This window comes from Trichechus manatus, unplaced genomic scaffold (assembly GCF_000243295.1).
Source record: "Trichechus manatus latirostris isolate Lorelei unplaced genomic scaffold, TriManLat1.0 scaffold00091, whole genome shotgun sequence".
In the NCBI taxonomy this organism is placed as follows: Eukaryota; Metazoa; Chordata; class Mammalia; order Sirenia; family Trichechidae; genus Trichechus; species Trichechus manatus.
In genome coordinates this window covers 7,072,311-7,089,309 of record NW_004444027.1, presented here as the reverse complement: position 1 = coordinate 7,089,309, position 16,999 = coordinate 7,072,311, and the positions used below count along the sequence as shown (strand labels likewise).

Below are 16,999 nucleotides of genomic sequence, written 5' to 3'. Positions count from 1 at the left end.
AATACACCACGACCAAGTAGGATTCATACCAGGTATGCAAGGATGGTTTAACATTAGAAAATAAATCAACGTAACCCACAACATAAATAAAAGAATCACAGGATCATCTAAATCGACACAGAAAAGGCATCTGATAAAGTCCAACACCCATTCCTGATAAAAATCTTCAATAAAACAGAACTAGAAGGGGAATTCCTGAACATAATAAAGGGCATGTATACAAAATCAACAGCCAACATCATTCTCGATGGAGGGAGGCTGAAAGGATTCCTCCTGAGAATAGGAACAAGACAAGGATGCCCTTTATCACCACTCCTATTTAACACTGTACTGGAAGTCCTAGCTAGAGCAATAAGGCAAGAAAAAGAAATAAGTACATCCAGATTGGTAAGGAAGAAGTAAAACTACCCTAATCATGGATGATATGATACAAAACACAGAGAACTCCAAAGATTCCACAAGAAAACTACTGGAACTAACACAAGATTCAGCAGAGTAGCAGGATACAAGATAAACATACAAAAATCAGTTGGATTGCTATACACCAATAAAGAGAACTACAAAAAGGAAATCAGGAAAGCAATACCATTTATAACAGTTCCTAAAAACAAATAAAATACTTAGGAATAAATCTAGCCAGAGATGCAAACACCTATACAAAGAAAACTACAGAACACTATTTCAAGAAATCAAAAGAGACCTACATAAATGGAAAAACATATCATGCTTATGGATAGGCAGACTCAACATTGTGAAAATGTCAATTCTACCCAAAGCAATCTACAAATACAATGCAATCTCAATCCAAATACCAACAGCATTCTTTAATGAGATGGAAAAACTAATCATTAGCTTTATATGGAAAGGAAAGAGGCCCCAGACAAGTAAAGCATTACTGAAGAGGAAGAACAAAGTAGAAGGCCTCGCACTACCTGACTCAACATCTGCTATACAGCTATGGTAGCCAAAACAGCCTGGTAGGGGTACAATGACAGACACATTGACCAATGGAACAGAATCAAACCTATATGTAAATCCATCAACTTACGGTCACCTGATCTTCGACAAAGGCCCAAAGTCCATTAAATGGGGAAATGACAGTCTTTTTTAACAAATGGTGCTGGCAAAACGGAGTATCCATCTGTACAAAAGTGAAACAGGACCCATATCTCACACCATACACAAAAACTAATTCAAAATGGATAAAATACTTAAATATAAAACCAGAAACTATAAAGATCATGGAAGAAAAAATAGGGTCAACACTAAACCAAAAAAAAAAAAAAAAACAAACTCGTTGCCACTGAGTCAATTCCAACTCACAGCGACCCTACAGGACAGAACAGAACTGCACGATAGGGCTTCCAAGGAACAGCTAGTGGATTCAACAACTCTAGGGGCCCTAATATACAGCATAAATAGGATACAAACCATAACTGACAATACAGAAACACCACAAGATCGGCTAGATAACTGGGGTCTTCTAAAAATTAAACACTTTTGCTCAACAAAAGACTTCATCAAAATAGTAAAAAGAGAACCTATAGACAGGAAAAAAAAAATTGGCTATGACATATCCAACAAAGGTCTAATCCCTAAAATCTATATGAAAATCCAACACCTCTACAACAAAAAGACAAATAATCCAATTAAAAAATGGGCAAAGGATATGAACAGACGCTTCACCAAAGAAGACATTCAAGCAGCTAACAGACACGTGAGGAAATGCTCGCAATTACTAGCCATTAAACACCAAAACCCGAACTTGTTGACATAGAGTTGATCCCTACTCATAGCAACCCTGTAGGACAAAGTACAACTGCTCCAGAGAAACGTAAATCAAAATAACAATGAGATACTATCTCACACTGACATTACTGGCACAAATCAAAAAAGAAAAGAAAGTAACAAATGTTGGAGAGGCTGCGGGGAGATTTGTACCCTTATGCATTCCTAGTGGGAATGCAAAATGGTACAATTTTGGAAAGTCATATGGTACTTCCTTAAAAAGCTAGGAACAGAAATAGCTTACAATCTAGCAATCCCACTCCAAGGAATATATCCTAGAGAAATAAAAACAGTCACAAGAATAGATATATGCACATCCATGTTCACTGCAGCATTATTTACAATAGTAAAAAGATGGAAACAACCTAAGTGTCCATCAACAGGTGAATGGAAAAACAAACTGTGATATATACACACAACGGAATACTGTGCAAAGACAAAGAACAATGATGAAATATGCGAAACATCTCGCAGCATGGATGAATCTGGAGGGCACTATACTGAGTGAAATAAGTCAATCACAAAAGGACAACTACTGTATCAGACCACTATCATAAAACCTCATGAAAAGGTTTACACACAGAAAGAAACAATCTTTGATGGTTACGAGGAACGGGAGGGTTGGGGAGGGAAAAATACTAACTAGACAACAGCTAAGCGGCAAGTTTGGTGAAGGGTAAGACAGTACACAATACTAGGGAAGCCAGCACAAACTGACAAAGGCAAAGTCATAGCAACTTCATACCAAACTCGAACCAAACCCGTTGCCGTCCAGTTGATTCTGACTCATAGCAACCTTGTAAGACAAAGTTGAACTGCTCCGTAGGGTTTCCAAGGAGCAGGGGTGGATTCGAACTTCTGACCTTTTGGTTAGCAGCTGCAGCTCGCCATAGCTCTTAACCACTGCGCCACCAGGGCTCCATAGATACATCCAAACTCCCTGAGGGACTGAGTTATGGGCTCAGGGGACACCTAGCTCAACTGGCATAACATAGTTTCTAAGGAAAATGTTCTACATCCTACTTTGGTGAGTAGCGTCTGGGGTCTGAAAAAGCTTGTGAGCAGCAATCTAAGGCACGTCTACTGGTCACACCTGTTTGGAGCGAGGGAGAATGAAGAAAACCAAAGACACAAGGGAAAGATTAGTCCAAAGGACTAATCTACCACAAGTAACACAGCCTCCACCAGAATGGGTTCAGCACAACTAGATGGTGCCCAGTTACCACCACTGACTGCACTCACAGGGATCACAATAGAGGGTCCCAGGCAGAGGTGGAGAAAAATGTAGAACAAAATTCTAACTGACCAGACTTACTGGTCTGGCACAGACTGGAGAAACCCCAAGAGTATGGCACCTGGACACCCTTTTAACGCAGTACTGAAGTCCCTCCTGAGATTCACCCTTCACCCAAAGACTAGACAGGCCTCTAAAACAATAATACATGTAGCTCAACCATGTATATGAGACTAAACAGGCACATCAGCCCAGGGGCAAGAACGGCAAGGCAGGAGGACAGGAAAGCTGGAGAACGGAAATGGGGAACTCAAGGTCGAGAAGGAGTGTTGACACGTTGTGGGGTTGACAACCAATGTCACAAAACAGTATGTGTATTAATTGTTTAATGAGAAAACAATTTTCTCTGTAAAACTTCACCCAAAAAAGTTATTGTTAAAAAAAAAAAAGAAAGAAAGGCATGGGAATAGAAATTTTTAAAAAATACAAAAGAAAAGACTGAGTTGGTTGCATGTTCACATGAAAACAAAAACTATTCCATGTGGGCACTAAAAAATCCATTCTTCTTGAACGTCTGAAAAAAAATCTGAAATTAAGTAAGATTTAAATTTTCACAACACCATAAAGACAATAATATTAGGTTTTCATATCTGGATTTCTATATTTGCACTTACTCAAACTCTGGTATTTTCTACTTACCTATTTCTTGTACTTAACAATAACCTTTTGAATTTTTATCAAATTATCTAAGATACTTGTCACTTAATTCTCTTTTATCAATAAACATAGAAAGTACCCTTAATTCTAGCATCAAATATTCATTGATTGTTTCAACGTTAAATAGTAAATGTCAGGAAGGATCCCTGAAGAATATCATTAAAAACATCACCCTTGGTTCATTTCATCTGGGTGATTCTAGTCTAGTGATGTCTACTCTTGTGAAACAAATATAACCGGTAAAATGATCACTGAACACAAGAATAATCTCTAACTCACAGAAAAGTGGGTTATTCAAATCAAGGATAATTATAAATGGTTCAGAATCAGTTTATCCTTCCTCCCATTGTACTCCATATATGTTTTATTTATGTTTTTGTAAATAATCCAATCACTGCAAAGAAAAGAACTAATGTTGAACTTAGTCCCTAACTTAAGAAACCTGAGGAGTAGAGAAAAAATCTAAACAATCACAATACCACATGATACACGTCACCAAAGAAGACATCCAGGCAGCCAACAAATGCATGAAGAGATGCTCACGATCATTAGCCATTAGAGAGATGCAAATCAAAACTACAATGAGATACCATCTCACACGGGTAGTAACTGCACTGATCAAACACCAGAAAACAACAAATTCTGGAGAGGCTGTGGGGAGATTGGAACTCTCATACACTGCTGGTGGGAATATAAAATGGTGCAACCACTATGGAAAATGATATGGTGCTACCTTCAAAAAGCTAGAAATACAAATACCATCTGATCCAACAATTCCACTCCAAGAGAAATAATACATATCCTAGAGAAAAAACAGCCATGGCAGGAATAGACATATGCAAACCCATGTTCATTGCAGTATTATTTACAATAGCAGAAAGATGGAAACAGCCTAAGTGCCCATCAGTAGATGAATGGATAAACAAACTGTGGTACCTACGCACAATGGAATACTATGCAACATTAAAGAATAACAATCAATCTGTGAAACATCTGACAACATGGATGAACTTGGAGAACATTATGCTGAGTGAAATAAGTCAATCACAAAATCATAAACATTGTCTGAGACCACTACTATCAGTCAAGAAAAGGTTTTCACACAGACAGAAACATTTTTTGATGGTTACCAGGGATGGGGGGAGGGGAAGAACCACTAACTAGATAGTAAACATGGACTAATTTCAGTGAAGGGAGAGATAATACACAACATGGGGGAAGTCACCACAACATAATCAAGGTAAAGGCAGACACTGAAAGCTACACAAGAGTAAAAGGCAACAACAGTAAATGCTAATAATACATATACAATCTTGCAACAACAGTAATAAATAATGTACAAATGGACACATAGGTAGATATGTAAGCTGAACAGGGGAGGGAGGGCATATGGAAGTACACCCACATACATATATATGTGTGTACATGCTGCAAATACACCCATGGATGCAACAGTGTACACTGGGGACACAGCCATAAAAACTTTTTAGCCATAACCATACACCTTCTGGGAATGAGATACTGGGCTTAAGGGCTAGGGACCATAGTCTCGGAGGACATCTAGGTCAACTGGCATATCATTCTACATTCTACATTCGTGAGCAGCGACTAATGTCTGAAAAGCTTGCAAGCAGCTATCTAAGATATAACAATTGGTCTCCTCCCATCCAGAGCAAAGAATGAAGAAAACCAAAGACTCAAGGTAACAATTAGTCCAAAGCACTAATGGACTACATGAAGCACGGCCTCCACTAGCCCGAGACCAGAAGAATTAGATGGCGCCTGGCTACCACTACTGACCCTCTGACTGGGACCACAGTAGTAGGTCATGGACAGAGTGAGAGAGAAATGTAGAACAAAATTCAAACTCATATATAAGAACAGACTTACTGGTCTGATAGAGACTACTGGAACCCCCGAGACTATGACCCTTAGACACCTTTCAAACTTGGAATTAAACTCACTCCTGGGGATTACCTTGTAGCCATAAAATAGACAGACCTATAAAATGAATAATAAAACCAGTGAGGAAGGTACATCTTAGAATAATCAACTATATGAGACTTAAAGGGCAGCATTTGCCCAAAAGCAAAGTTACGAAGGACAGTAGGGACAGGAAAGCTGGCAGAAAGGACACAGGGAACCCAGGCAGGAAGGGAAGAGAGTGCGACACACTCAGGAGTTTGCAACCAATGTCACAAAACAAGGTTGTGCATAAATTGCTGAATGGGGAACTAATTTGCTCTGTAAACTTTCACCTCAACAACAATAAAATGTTCAAAAAAAAACCCACAAGATTAATGCTACACTAAAGAGAATAGAGCACTTTGGAATTTATAAACCAACAGTGACTAAGAATACAAAACCATACATTCTAAAGAGAGGCCTTGAAGTATGCTCACCAAAATATCTTCTGTGGCTATCTGTAACCAACCACTTGCTGTCAATTCATTCTGACTCATGGCGATACTGTGTGTCAGAGTAGAACTGTGCTCCATAGGATTTCAAAGACCGATTTTTCAGAAATAGATCACCAGGCCTTTCATCTCAGGCACCTCTTTTCGTTAGCAGTAGAGAATGTTAATAATTGGGTGATTTTGAGATACTACTTGATTTCATTTACAATAAGCACCTACCATGTAACAAAACAACATGGTTATTTTTAAAAAGAAAAAGGTGACTAAAACACTGGGCAATGGAGTGAGTCTATTTTGTCTGTTGTCTTCCACTGTATCTGGTTTTAACAACTTTGACTTAAGACACAACTCCACTATCCAGGAAGTACTTATGAATTATAAAAACCTCAGATTTCTACCCAGAGTTAATCTTTCAAGTATATAATGGAAGTAGCATATGATTTTCAGGGTTTTCTTTTCTTTTCTTTTAATGATAGATAAATATAAAACCTTGTAATAAAATTTGGCCAAATTCTGTAGGAAATGTTTACACTTGGTGGCTTTGATTAATCTCAAATCATAAAAGCTGTAACGAGGGCTGACTGAAGAGCTTGATGATTTTGTCTTAGTATAAAATGGCCAAAAGGCTCTGTTGTTTTTTGGTACCTTAATTCTTTTTTTTTTTTTTTTTAATTGTTGTAGCTTAGATGAAGAGATGAAGTTTACATTTCAAGATAGTCTCCCATACAAAAAATTTATAAATACATTGTTATGTGACCCTAATTGCTCTCCCCATACTGTGACAGCACACTCCTCCTTTCCACCCGATTCCCCATGTCCATTCAACCACCTCCTAACCCTCTCTGCCTTCTCATCTCACCTCCAGACAGAAGCTGCCCGTTTAGTCTCTTGTATCTACTTGAGCTAAGAGGCACTCTCTTCATGAGTATCCCTTTATTTCCCACAGTCTAGTCCAATCCCTGTCTGAAGACTTGGTCTCGGAAATTGTTTTAGTTCTGGGCTGATAGAGAATGTGGGGGGCATGCTTTCCAGGGTTCCTCTAGTCTCGGACAATTAAGTCTGGCCTTCTTACTAGAATTTGAGTTTTGCACCCCCACCTTTCTTCTGCACCTTGAGTCAATTCTGACTCATAAGGATCCCATGTGACCGACTAGAACTGCCCCATAGGGTTTTCTTGACTGTAATCTTTATAGAAGCAGATCGCCATGTCTTTCTCCCACAGAGATGCTGGGTGGATTCGTACCACCAACTTTTCAGTTAGCAGACGAGTGCCTAACAGTTGCACCATGAGGGTGCCTTCCAAAGGCTCTAGTAACCTAGCAAACTATGATAAACTGCTGTAACTAATAACTTATTAGTATCAGTTTCAATGAATTGCCTTCTGGTCATAAATGACTGCAAATGTTAAGCTATTGCATCATCTATTACACAATTTGGAAACACTGGGGCAGTTCTACTCTGTCCTATAGGATCGCTGTTAGTCGAAATCCACTTGATGGCAACAGGTTTGGTTTGGTTTATTATACAATTTATACTACAACTTCGTGAAACAATTGATATTTTGAACAATCAAAAATGTTTAGGAGAAAGACTTTCCAATTAGAAGCTTTTTAATGACTTCAAAAGCCGTAACAAGGCAAGAAATTGAAGAAGTAATAAAAAAAACTCCCAACAAAAAAGAAAAAGCCGAGGCCCAGATGACTTCAATGAAGAATTCTACCAGACATTCAGAGAAGAGCTTGCACTACTACTACTCAAACTATTTCAGAGCATAGAAAAGGAAGGAATACACCTGAATTCATTCTATGAAGCCAGCGTAACACATGCACCAAAGCCAGGCAAAAACATGACAAAATAAGAAAATTACAGACCAATCTCTCTCAAGAATATAGATGCAAAAATTATCAACAAAATTCTAGCCAATAGAATTCAACATCGTATCAAAAAATAATAATCATACACCATGACCAAGTGGGAGTCATACCAGGTATACAAGGATGGTTCAACAGTAGAAAATTAATCAACGTACTCCAACACATAAATAAAATGAAAGAAAAGATGACATGATCTTCTCAATTGATGCAGAAAAGGCATTAGATAGTCCAACAGCCATTCCTGATAAAAACTCTCAGTAAAATAGGAAAAGAAGGGAAATTCGTCAACATAATAAAGGGCATCTATACAAAACTAAAAGCCAACATCATTCTCAATAGAGAGAGGCTAAAAGCATTTCCCCTGAGAATGGGAACAAGACAAAGATGCCCTTTATCACCACTCCTATTTAACACTATGCTGGAAGTTGTAGTTAGAGCAATAGGGCCAAAAAAAGAAATAAAGGGCATCCAAACTGGAAAGGAAGAAGTAAAATTATCCCTATTCATGCATGAAATGATACTATAAATACAGAAACCCAAAGATTCCACCAGAAAACTGCTGGAACTAATAGAAAGATTCAGCAGAGTTTCAGGATTCAAGATCAACATACAAAACTCAGTTGGATTCCTATACACCAACTGAAGAACTTCAAAAAGGAAAACAATAACATTTATAATAGCTCCTAAAAAGATAAAATACTTAGGAATAAATCTAACCAGAGACATAAAAGACCTATACAAAAAAAACTACAAAACACTACTGCAAGAAACCGAGAGACTTATATAAATGGAAAAACATACCATGCTCATGGATAGGTAGACCCAACATTGTGAAAATGCCAACTCTACCCAAAGCAATCTACAGATATAATGTAATCTGATCCAAATACCAATACCATTCTTTATAGAGATGGAAAAACTAATCACCAACATTATATGGAAAGAAAAGAGGGCACGGATAAGCAAAGTATTATTGAAAAAAAAAAAGTAGGAGGCTTCATGATATCTGATCTCAGAACCTACTATATATATAGCCACGGTAGTTAAAACAGCCTGCTACCAGTACAACAGACACATTGACCAGTGGAACAGAATCGAGAACCCAGAATGTAAATCCATACACCTTTGGCTCACCTTTGAAAAAGGACCAAAGTCCATTAAATGGGGAATGACAGTCTTTTTAACAAATAGTGCTAGCAAAACTGGATGCCCATCTGCAAAAAAATTAATCAGGATCTGTCATGGATTGAATTATGTCCCCCCAAAAAAATGTGTGTATCAATTTGGCTGGGCCATGATTCCTAGGTATTGTGTGGTTGTCCTCCATTTTGTGACTGTAATTTTATATTAAACAGGATTAGGGTGGGATTGTAACACCCCTACTAAAGTCATATCCCCCATGCAATGTAAAGGGAATTTCCCTGGGGTGTGGCCTGTATCGCATTTTATCTTATAAGGAATAAAAGGAAAGGGAAGCAAGCAGAGAGGGGGACCTCATACCACCAAGAAAGCAGTGCTGGGAGCAGAGCATGTCCTTTGGACCTGGGGTCCCTGTGTGGAGAAGCTCCTAGTCTGCGGGAAGATTGATGAGAAGGTCGACAGAGAGAGAAAGCCTTCCCCTGGAGCTGATGCCCGGAATTTGGACTTTTAGCCTACTTTACTGTGAGGAAATAAATTTCTCTTTGTTAAAGCCATCCAATTGTTGTATTTCTGTTAAAGCAACACTAGATAATTGAGACAGATGCATAGCTCACACCATACACAAAAAGCAACACAAAATAGATCAAAGACCTAAAACAATAAAGATCATAAAGGAAAAAATAGGGACAACACTAGTGGCACTAATACATGGCATAAATACAATACAAATCACGACTAACAATACACAAATACCAGAAGATAAACTTGGTAACTGGGAGCGCCTAAAAATTAAACATCAAAAGACTTCAACAGAGGTGAGGCCACAATGGCAGAGTAGTCAGATGCTTCCTGTGGTCCCTCTTACAACAAAGACCTGAAAAAACAAGTGAATCGATTATATATGACAAGCTAGGCACCCTGAATATCAAAGGCAAAGTTGAGGAACTGGACTGAGGGATAGGGAGAAGGAGAGACAGTTCAGAAGCAGTGAGGAGTTTCCAGAATTGACCCTGCAGCAACCAGCGCCCTTCAGGCCGGATCAGCTCGCGTGCGCGATAAAGCAAGGAGTGGTGCTTGGGAGGCATTTTCCACATCAAGAGAGACCCAGCAGCAGTCTGCTAGGGCATCCAGAACCAGTGAAAAGCAACACTCGGTCAGCAAGAGATAAGTACTTGCATCTGACCTACTGTGTGGATTAAAAAAAAACCCCAATGGGGAAAAACTCTCTCTCCCATTTGCCTTGCCCCCTCCCCACTCTGCACTGGGTTCCGGGCCGGCTTCAGCAATTGATGAGTCCGCTCGTCACGAACCCTAAGCCATTCTCCTGGCCCTGGACAGGGAACAAACAAACAGGGAAAAAATAATCTGCCAGCTACCCTAAGCCAGGAACTCAGGGTAGGCACAGATCCTTTGCCTATGCACAGGCATAAGGGGTCCAAGGACTTTGAATGCCTTTCACACCTGCACAGACATGTGTGGCACCATTTCAACAGCTTAGACCCTCATTACCACAGTACAACAGGCTATATACCTGAAGTCTAACTTCAAATGTATCAGCAATATGGTGCAGTGACAGGTTCGTGACATTTGACACTACTCTGCCCATTAAGCAGGGTTCTTACCTACTAACATCAAGGGCCTGAGGGCTGGTGGCTCCACCTATGCCACCTAGCCACCAGTGACAGGGGCCCAAGAACAAGTGGTGTCCCCATTCCTTGCAGCCAACAGCACTGTGCTCACAGTCTGGCAGCAAAACCAACGCACCTATGCACTCTAGGGAACAGGGGCATGCTTTCCTCCCAGAAACTCAGGGGCAGCCATCAGCCCCATGCCTTGCTCAGCACATAACCCCCTACCTGCAGCCAGATACCTGTGCCTACACCAATCACCTATGCCTGTCTAGGACTGTAGGTGAGAGCCTGCACCACACACTTGGTAACTGATTACCTGGACACCAGAGCTGAATTCATACAAGAAAAGTAAACAGACTCCTGGGCTCACATACTTAGTAACAGATCTAACCACCTGGTGAAAGGATCTTAGAGCTTCAAAGGCACCAATAATCAAACTAGCTCACACCAGCAGCCAATTTGGGCATATCAAAACAAAATAAATTAGGACTCAGTAAGCAAACATAAAATAAATAAATATAATAACTTATTGATGACTCAGAGACAACAGTCAATATCAAATCACATAATGAGGCAGACCATGATGGCTACAGCAAGCTCCCAAAACAAAGAATCAAGAAATTTTCTGGAGGAAGAGAATTTGTCAGAATTACCAGAGGTAGACTACAAAAGCTTAAAATACAAAACTCTTCAAGAGATCAGGAACGAGCTCAGGCAAAATACAGAACAAGCCAAGGAACACATAGAAAAAGTAATAGAGGATCTTAAGAAGGTTATTCAAGAACATAATGACAAAGTTAACAGGCTGCAAGAATCCATAGAGAGAGCAGCAATCAGAAATCCAGAAGATTAACAATAAAATTTCAGAATTAGACAACTCAATAGAAAATCATAGGAGCAGAATTGAGGCAACAGAAGTAAGACTTAGGGGACTTCCGGGCAACATACTGTTATAGACAGAAGCACCACGCTGTCCTTCCACAGCAAAGATCTGAAAAACTAACTCAAACAGAGACAAATGTCAATCCTAAAACCCTAAGCATCAAATGAAGAGATAAAGAACTCAGAAAAGCGCCGAACGTATTAAAAAACTAACAAAGAACAGAGAGCGAAGAGACATACATGCAGAGGTCCCCTATCAGCTAATACAACACAGATCCGCCATCCTGAACTCCTCTCAGATATCGGCGAACAGGGAGTATGGGAAAGTAGCTTCACAGAGCTCCCAGCAGGAGACAGAACAACAGGTAATCAACAATATATGCTTCCCAAACCCCCGCCCACCTTCACCCCCCACTCGGTCTACTCTGCTTCCTATGGCCACAGTCTCTTTGCCGGGAAGCACCGACTTCACCCTTGTGCTGCTTGGATTCCAGTCACCCACACTGACCAGCTCCCTGAGTTCCATTTGTCGGTTGCTGGTGTTGCTTTTTACTGCTTATTTTGGTTTCTTCCATACGTCTCACCACCTCCCCCTCCTTTCTCTCAAATACTTGGCTCCATGTGCCATCTTTCCTTCATTCTAAAAGCTTGTGAAACACTTGCTCGACTGTGGCACTGCTTCCCGGGCTGTGCAGCCACGCTGGTGGGATCCCTGGGGCTTTATGTTTGTTTTGATTTGTTTGTTTGTATTCTTTTTCTTCTTTCAGCTTAGGGGCCCCTTCTAGCCAGGCAGCACTGGGCAGCTTGAGAGCTACTCCCTCAGTCTGCGCAGCCACGCAATGGGATCCCTAGAAGTATATCTTTTTTTGCTGTTTTTTTTTAATGTCTTTTTCCCTTTTTGTCTTTCTCCATTTCTGTGTTTCTTGTCTCTCCATACTTCGCTTCTCTTGCTGTCTCCTGAATACTTGGCGCGTTGTGACACCTGTACCCTTCTAGCCAGGCTGAACTTCACGGCCTGGGAGCAACATCCCCATTACTCGCAGCCAAGCTGGTGGGACATCTAGGGGCTTTGATTTTCTTTCTCTTTTCTAATTTTTATTTATTCATTTTTTTCCCTTTTGTCTTTTTTCCTTTTTCTCCATTTCTCAGTTTTCATCTGTCCACTCCAATGACAAACTCCCTTAGCACTCTTTTTCGCTTCTTTGTTTGATGAATTGTTATGTTTCTGGCTCCTGTTCCTCTCTCTTCACTCTCATCTTTCCCATCTCCATCTTAGCTCCACACACCACAATCTCCCCCCTCCTTCCTGCCTACTTGCACCATAGACTGAACATCACAACTCCAAGAGGGACAGGCAGGACCTACCAGAACCTGTCCTGCACTGATTCCCGGCCAGCCCTGTCGGCCCTAGTACGTGCCACAAACAACACATTCCAGCAACTCCCCTTCAGCTGGACCTACACTGCTGTACCATACTTGAGTGACTGACCCTCCCCCTTGGACGAGGAGGCGAAAAGTATCATGCCCACAGACAAGCAAACAACAAAGAACACACAACCCACCTTCTCAGATATAACTAAAAAAAAAAAAAACCAGGATGAAACAAATCTACAATCAATAAACGGCTAAAATAACTACTGAATGCACCAAACACAGCAGACAACATCAAAACATATACAAAGACAGGACAAGATGGTTCCAGTGGGTGTCCAAAATAAAAAACCTGATGAATTTCAGGTATAAGAAAAGGCACTAGAACTACATAGTAGGAATTAAAACCAATCATATTCAGAGTTCCTGAAGAGTTGAAACAAAAAGCACACAAAAATGAGAAAAAGAGAAATTCATCAAAAAGGCAGACAAAATTCATGGAAAATACAGAGAAAAAAATGAAACAATTCAGGAAAATAATACAGTAAAAAAATGCTAAAATAAATTCAAAACTACAAATCATACAAAAACAACAATTAGAAATCCAAAAGATAAACAACAAGATTTCAGAAATGGACAGTGTCACAGAAGGGCTGAGGAGCAGGTTTGAAGCGATGGAAGATAAGATCAGTGAAACTGAAGACAAACACTTGGATACAACACTGTTTGAGAAAAAAATCGGAAAAAAGAATGAAGAAAAATGAAGAAACTTTGAGAATTACGTGGGATATACTCAAAAGCAAAAATCTGCAAGTGCTCGGAGTTCCAGAACAGGGGGAGAAAACGGAAAACACACAGAGGATCACTGAAGAACTGCTGACAGAATACTTCCCCAATATCATGAAAGATGAAAAGCTGAGCATCCAAGAAGCTCAACGAACCCCATAAAGTACAGACCACAAAAGAAAATCACCAAGGAATATCATAATCACACTCACTAAAACCAAAGACAAATGAACAATCCTGAGACCAGCTTGAGGAAAAAAAGTCACATACAGAGGAGAACCAATAAGAATAAGCTTGGATTATTCAGCAGAAACCATGCAGGCAAGAAGACAATGGGATGACATATATAAAACTTTGAAAGAAAAAAATTGCCAGCCAAGAATAATATACCCTGCAAAACTCTTGTTCAAACATGATGGTGAAATTAGGACATTTCCACATAAACAAAAATTAAGGGACTATGTAAAACCCAAACCAAACTCACAAGTATTATTAAAGGCAGTCCTTCAATCCGAGAACAAACAACATCAGACCACAGGCTGAATCAAGGATGAAGGATCGTACCAGGATCAACCTATGAAATGAACCCTCAAGGACTATCCAAAACCAAAGAATTACAACAGGGAACCAGAGAGGTTAATCTATAAATGACAACAACATCAGAACCATAAAAGAGGGAATAAACACTGTAGGTATACAGTCTTCAAATGGAGAGGAATGCAAGGCAATATCAAGTAATAATAGACTAGTTCAATCCTAGGAAAACAAGTGTAAATTTCAAAGCAACGACAAAGAAAGTTAATAAACGTACTCATCAAAATAAAGAAGAAAAACATAAAGCCTCAGTAAAAAAAAAACCCTACAAAAACAAAAGAAATAAAAAAAAAACACACATAAAAAAAGGAATTCAACACAGGAGACTAAGAGGAACAAGGAAAACGACAGCACCACCAAAAAAAGCACTACAAAATGACACCAATAAACTCACACCTATCAATAATTACACTAAGTGTAAATGGCCTACACACACCCGTAAACAGATGGAGACTGACAGAATGGATTAAAAAAAAAACAGGATCCATCAATATGCTGTCTACAAGACACACACTTTAGAAACACAAATGTAAATTTATTAAAAATCAAAGGATGAAAAAAATATATCAAGCAAACAGCTACCAAAAAGAGCAGAAGTGGCAATATTAATCTCAGATAAAATAGACTTTAAAACAAAATCTGCCATAAAGACAAAGAAAGACCCTATATAATGATTAAGAGGACGATCAATCATGAAGACACAATCATAATAAACATCAACGCACCCACTGATAGGGCTCCAAAATACATGAAAGAAACTCTAACAGCCCAGAAAACACAAATTGACAGCTTCACAATAATAGTAGGAGAATTCAACACACCACACTCGGTAAAGGACAGAACATCTAGAAAGAAACTCAGTAAACATACAGAAGATCTAATGGCCACAATCAGCCAACTTGACCTCATAGACATATATAGAACACTCCACCCAACAGCAGTAAAATACACATTCTTTTCCAATAAATATGGAACATTCTCAAGAACAGACCACATCTTAAGCCACAGAGCTACCCTCAACAAGATCCAAAACGTTGAGATAATACAAAGTATCTTCTCTGACCACAACACCATCAAGGTAGAAATTAACAAAAGGAAGAGCAAGGAAAAAAATCGATTACGTGGAAACTGAATAACACCCTGCTTACAAACCACTGGGTAATAGAAGAAATCAGAGATGGAATCAAAAAATTCATAGAATCAGACGAGTTCCAGCAAAATGGCGCTCTAGGCAGAAGCACCACACCGGCCCTCCACAGCAAAGATCAGAAAAACTAAGCCGAATAGAGAATACAACAATCCTGAAACCCTAAAACATCAAATGAAGAGAAAGAACTCAGCCAAGCACCAAAAGGAGTGAGAAAACTGACAGAGAACAGGCGAGGAGAGATTTGTGCAAAGGTCCCCTACCAGCTAATGCAGCGCGGATCCACCATCTTGGACTCCTATCGAAGACCAGCAAACGGGGTACGAGAAAGCAGCCTCACGGAGCTTCCAGCGGGAGACAAAACAACCGTTTCCCGTCTCTCAATATCTCCCTTCTCTTTCTGATCCCTGAATACCTGGCGTTGTATACCTCTACGCCTTCTAGCCAGGCTGTACTGCAACACCTGAGAAAAACTTCCCCAGACCTCATGGCTGCACCAGTGGGATCCCTGGGAACTTTGAGGTTCTTTAACCTTTCTGATTCTTATTTATCCATTCTTTTCTTTTCATCCTCCTCCCCTTTCTCTTTTTATCCATTTCAGAGTCTCTCATCTCTCCACTCCAACGGCAAGCTCCCCTACCATTCTTTTTTGTTTGTTTGTATGTTTTTGGCTCCTGTTCCTCTCTCCTCTCTCCCACATCCATCTTAGCTCCACACATAACAATCACCCCACGGCATCCTGCCTACCTGCACCGTGCGCTTGACATCACACCACCAAGCAGCACAGGCACGGCCTACTGGAACCTGCCCTGCACTGATTACAACCCGCTCTGGTGGCTGTAGTAAGTACCACAAACAACCCATCCGAGTAACTCCTCTTCAGCTAGACCTGCCCTGCCGTACCATATCTGAGTGACTAACACTGCCAATTAAAGAAGGAGGTGAAAAGTATAGTGCCCACAGACGAGCAAACAACAAAGAACACACAGTCTGCCTGCCCAAATTTTTTTTAAAAAAAGGGACGAAACAAACAAATCTACAATCAATAAATGAGAAAAATAACTACTAAATGCCCCAAAGAAAGCAGACAATAACAAAACATTTACAAAAACAGGACAGGATGGTTCCAGTAGGCGTCCAAAATAAAACACCATATGACTCTCCTCTGGAAGAAAATGCGCTAGAACTACCTGATAGGGAATTCAAATCTCTAATACTCAGAATTCTCCAAGAACTGAGGTAAAAACCTCACAAACATGAGGATAAAACAGACAAATTCATGGAAAATACAGACAAAAAATTGGAAGAATTCAGGAAAATGATGCAGGAACAAAATGCCAAAATAAATTCACAACTAGAAATTATACAAAGACAACAATTAGAAATCCAAAAGATAAACAACAAGATTTCAGAAATGG

General features: G+C 39.8%; 1 protein-coding gene across 4 annotated transcripts in view; it reads right to left on the bottom strand.

Moving 5' to 3' along the window:
* MSRA (methionine sulfoxide reductase A) overlaps positions 1-16,999 on the bottom strand; it is a 798,651-nt gene that overhangs the window by 692,539 nt on the left and 89,113 nt on the right. The window lies entirely within an intron of this gene.